We start from the raw sequence: 5,618 nt of genomic DNA, 5'->3' as shown, positions 1-5,618 counted from the left end.
GAGAAGATGGTGCAGTGATGGATGAGATACTGCACCAATCTATACAAAGCACAGTTGGATCCAAGTTTCTCAGAGAGACTGATCAAAGAACTGAAAAAGATGTCTCCACTGAGGATTGAGAGCGAGACTGATATTTTGAAGGAGGACGTAGAAAGAGCAGTGAAACAATTAAAGAACAAGAGCCCTGGAAATGATAAGATCATGGGAGAGATGATCAAATATGATGGACAAAGTATGATTCAGGAAATACACGCACTATGTAAAATAGCATGGAAAGAAGAGAAGGCACCTAAGGAATGGACAAGGTCTCTGCTAGTGACAATACACAAGAAAGTTCCTGGGCTACTTTGAAGTCCCTTTGCTCCTCAAAGAAGTACCAGCAGGTTAGCCATGGCTACATGGAAGCGTGCACTTCAAAGTTTGCCTCTTCGAAGTTGCTGCAGGGGAGAATTAGCTTAATGAAGCGCTGCATATGCACCACAGTGCTTCATTAGTAATCGCCTGCCACCCTACTTACGATGTTCCCTTTGAAGCTGGGAGCTAGTGTAGACACAGCCTCTATGTTTAGAAATTCACTTGTCTACAAGGATGGATGATGGCACACAAGCAGGCTGACAAAGAGTTAAACGTTCGAATAAAGCTGAAGTGAAATTGTAAGTGGAGGCCCTACTGAGTTCCCTTCAAGCCAATAAGTTATTCCAGCATGACTTGTCTAGCTCAGTGTTTCTCAACCTTTTTTATAAAGTACCCCTTTATCAAAAAAAGATGTATATAAACACCCCCAATTTTCAAACACGGAAAAATTTTTTTACCATTGCAATATATTGGTTTAAACAACTTAATTGTACCTGGTTGGTTGGAAGAAATTGCCGATAGGCAATACACTTCTCATTGCACTTATGATTGTGCAAAGAGGATAAATAAAATTAGATGAGCACAAGTCCAATTATTATTCATACAAACAGCAATCAGTGAAATTACAAGAACAATTATAATTAATGTAATGCAAAATTTGAGCTTGTTTGAATAAATCAGACATTCAAACCTAGATTTCAAACTGCTGAGGGCCACAATTAAATGAATGATTCTGATGAACTACTTTCTTTCAAATCTGCTGTTTTACTCTTTGTTTTCACAAGGAATCGGTCCATTTTAAACCCTTTCAGTTATAATTATAAACTTCAATGGTACAAATAGCAATCGTATTACTCACTTCAGATAACAAGCATAATATTCCAGAGCCAGGCACCCCCAGCTCCCTGCTGTAACCCAACTCCCCTCCCCTTCTCCAGAGCCAGACACACCCTCTCACTCCCCACCCCATCATCTCATCCCAGCAACTCACAGGAGCCACCGGCACCATCACTGCTGCCACATGCTTCTCCCGCCAAGTGCTAGGGAGGGACACATGTGCAGATTGGTGCACAGGGATCTCGCATCTCTGAGCATTTTGTTTCTCAAAGATCCACACACCGCATGTACCACTCCCCAGACTTTTCTCGTGTACCCTAGGGGTACATGTACTACACCTTCGGAAACATTGATCTAGCTAATCTGGACCGAAACTGCAACGAAAGGGTCATCACTGTTTCAACAGGAAATATGCCCATTTCATATATAAAAACAAACCCAGTGGTCTTCAACTAACAGCACACATCTCCCTGGTAAAATTTCACACCCATTCCTCAAGGGGATATGTCCCCTGCTTTTCCTCACCCCTGGCACTCAGCTCACCTCCTGTCTCATCAGCAGACAGACTTGCATCTCAAAAATTCTTTATTTTTACTCTTTTGAATTAAATTTCACTTTTGTCTTGAAAGAAGGAGAGATAATCAAATATTATTGAAAGCAACAAGGGGTCCTGTGGCACCTTATAGACTAACAGAAATGTATAGAGCATAAGCTTTCGTGGGCAAAGACCCACTTTGTCAGATGCAGGTAGTGGAAATTTGCAGAAGCAGGTATAAATAGGCAGGCCAGAGCAAGGCTGGGGCTAACAAGGTTAGCTCAGTCAGGGAGGGTGAGGCTTACTACCAGCAGTTGATCTAGAGGTGTGAACACCAAGAGAGGAGAAACTGCTTTTGTATTTAGCCAGCCATTCACAGTCTTTGTTTAATCCTGAGCTGAGGGTGTCAGATTTGCAGATGAAATGCAGCTCAGCAGTTTCTCTTTGGAGTCTGGTTTTAAAATTTTTTTTGCTGTAACATAGCTACTTTTAAATCTGTTATTGTGTGTCCTGGGAGATTGAAGTGCTCTCCTACAGGCTGTTGTACATTCCCATTTCTGATATCCAACTTGTGTGCATTTATTCTTTTCCGTAGGGACTGTCCAGTTTGTCCAATGTATATAGCAGAGGGGCACTGCTGGCACATGATGCCATATATTACGTTGGTAGATGTGCAGCTGAATGAACCTGTGATGGTGTGACTGACCTAGTTAGGTCCTGCAATGGTGTTGCTGGTGTAGATATGTGGGCAGAGCTGGCACCGAGGTTTGTTGCATGGGTAGGTTCCTGAGTTAGAATTGCTGTGGTGCGGTGTATAGTTGCTGGTGAGGATTTGCTTCCGGTTGGCAGGTTGTCTGTGGGCAAGGACTGGCCTGCCTCCCAAGGCCTGTGAAAGTTGGGGATCATTGTCTAGGATGGGTTGTAAATCACTGATGATGCGCTGAAGTCTACCATGCGCTAAGTGAGGGGCTCAGCCTAGCTGTAACCTCACTTGCTGCACAGGGCAATGGTAGTTAGGGGTAGGGAGAGAAATAGGGGTTCTTATGCAACACTGTAAAAATTGTTCAAATATGTTCTATCATTTGCCGTGGCTGATCAGACTCAGGTTATGCATGCTTGGTTTTGCTCAGTTATCATTACAATTGAAATCACCAACAAGCAGACCTAGCAAGCTGAGCCTGAGATTTAGTACAGGTTGTAATGTGTTGTGATGAAAGGCAGCCCTGAGAGTATAGTACGTTGCAATTCCCCATTGTCCAGTGAAATCACCATAGACAAGGTAATAATAACTGGTAAAACCTCAGAACACAGTTTCACAGTTAGGGGCGGAAGAGAACAGCTGTAAGAAGAGGTAATGGTAGAGACACCCCTGACAGCAATGAGAAGCAGCACCAGCATTGTTTGATGTGAATCTACCTGAATACAATCTGAATTCCGTGACTTCATCGTCTTGGGACAATCAAGTGAGTGTGGGGTGCAGCTGTATTGGTGTTACTGAGTTAGGAGGAGCTGGAGAGCCACATTTTGAATGAATAGAAAGGGCTGAGGGGATAAAGTAATGGTGGTTCCTGCTTCATTTTGACAGCATGTGAGTAAGTGAGGGTGCCACCTTCTTGCCATTCTACTGCCTCCAATACCAATACACCATTGTAGTGCACAATAACAATCAGTCTTTGCTTTGCAAGTTTTTGGTGGCTTCAATCAATGTACCGTTTGCTCCCATTCCACTCCACCCCTGCTGGGTAGACTATTCTCATCTCTTACTTGTCTCCCACTTGTGTTTTTTACCATCTCTCTCTATCTCTCTCTCCCTCTCTCTCTCCCCTTTCCTGGTTACCTGGAGTAAATTCTAACATTTCTTCTCCTGCCTCCACATGTTAGCTTTTCAAACAAAACATACAAGTAATTCAAAGATGAAACCACAGTTTACTGAGACGTACACTAGAAATATGACTCACTTTTCCTTCAAGGAAGAAGATGTAGATTTCCATACCTGTGTAACTTAAGTTAAATCAAAGTATTTTATATTATGTTTATACAGGCTGAATCAACGGCTTCTTAGCCACATCCCAGCTAGAAGGCTCTTTGAATTATCCATTATGAGAAATACAAGCTTGATTTTGAATAGTGAATGCATTCAAATTGCCTTCATATGTATTTGTGGTTCTCAAATATTCACCAAAGAGTTTACACAAATAATTTTCAACTTACCAAGCATTTGTAATTTTTCTTATTGGCCATCATTTGTTTTGGCAGTTGCACAGCAAAATCAAATAGTGTTGTTTCTCTTCCAAAATGAAGCAGATCAAATTGCATAGGTGTTGTTCAGTGCCAGTGTGAAGGAATTGAGGTGGCACAAATCTCATCAACAAGAATTTGGCCAGAAAACACTTTATTGGTGATGAATGAGAAGAAAGCACATCGGCCTACTCTCAAATCACTAAAAAAAAATATCTGTTTGCAGGTTAACAGGGTCCATACTTGCCATGCTATGGCAGCTGCTCAGATAAACAAGGGAATAAAAGGGTGCAAAAAGATTCTTTTCTGATTCTTTCAAGCAGGGAAGGAGAGAGGAGATAAGTGCATTATGGGAGGCTGACTACATGCATGCACAGCCACTTGCTGCCATGTTTTTGCCCAATCAGACACTGGGAGCCCAGCCGAGAATACAAAGGGGTGGCGGGAACTGTGGGATGACTACCCACAGAGCATTGCTCTTAAGGTTGAAGGCAGCCACGCTACTAGGAAATCACTCCTTTTTAAGACATGTGCCTAGTGAGGACATCCATGTTTGACTTTGGAAATTGGGGTGCTAAAAATTGACCTTAATAAATTCAACCTTAAAGTTATAGTGTAGACATACCCTGACTATCCTTGTTTAGTTGCCCCCACGGGTGACTCGTGGTAGCACTCAGAAGGGCCACCCTCCTGTCTATGCCTCCTCTCCCCCCTTCCCTCTTGTTCATTTCGAGCACAGGGTTGCATCTTACCATGTACCCTGGGGCAGTTTCTTAGATTCTGTGTTCTTTATATTTTACAAGCAAATTGACGCAGCCTTGCTGAGATATTTAAGTGCAGTAAGAGTTGGGGGAGGCGGGGTTGGGGTTGTTTTTCTGTTTGAAAAATAAAAGGAAAATGAATGTGGTTTATGCAAATGATTGTATTTTTGGAAAATGAAGGGAAAAGGTTTGTATAAATAAAAGTCGGAGTGATTCAAAGGTTACATAGGACTTGTTGGCAAACAACGTTCTCAGTCTTTCAGTCTTTTGAGAGAATAAATAGAAGGTGTGAGAGGGTGGGGGGTGAGTGATGTAGGCATGAGAAGGGGGGGCTGGGAGGGGGGGTCAGGGCAGGGTGTGGAGGGTGCTGCAGTTAGAGCATGGAGTGGCAGGTAGGGGCAGAGGCTTGATGTGTGGCGGAGCTGATGGGAGGGGTGGAGGTGTGAGGGAGAGGGTTTGGGCCTGGGGTACTGAGGACGGGGAGTGGAGTGCGGTGGAGTGAGGGCAGGGTGGTGGGGACTCAGCACTCAGAGTGAGTGAGGGGCTGTGAGTAGGGGATGGTGGTGCAGATGTCCCAGCAGGGGTTTTGAAGTAGGGGCAGCTTAGAGCAGGGAAGAGTGTGATAGATAGAGTGAGGGCAGGGGCTGGGCTGGCAGGGTGAAGGTTTCAGGAGGCTTAGAAGCAGTACTGGGGTGTGAAGGTGGCCTGTGGCTAGGACTGGAGGAGGTCTAGAGCTGGGAGGGTGGAGAGGCTTAGTGGAAGGGTTGGGGTTGGTGTGGTGTGGGGCAAGGAGAGCTGAGGGCAGAGAGTTCAAAGAGGGGGATCAAGATAGGTGGGTGGTCGCAAAGCAGGGGGCTTGCAGCAGGGGGTTCTGAGGTCTCAGGGGAATCTCA

This window comes from Carettochelys insculpta, chromosome 1 (genome assembly GCF_033958435.1).
Source record: "Carettochelys insculpta isolate YL-2023 chromosome 1, ASM3395843v1, whole genome shotgun sequence".
NCBI lineage: Eukaryota > Metazoa > Chordata > Testudines > Carettochelyidae > Carettochelys > Carettochelys insculpta.
Note: the sequence above shows the minus strand (reverse complement) of the source record.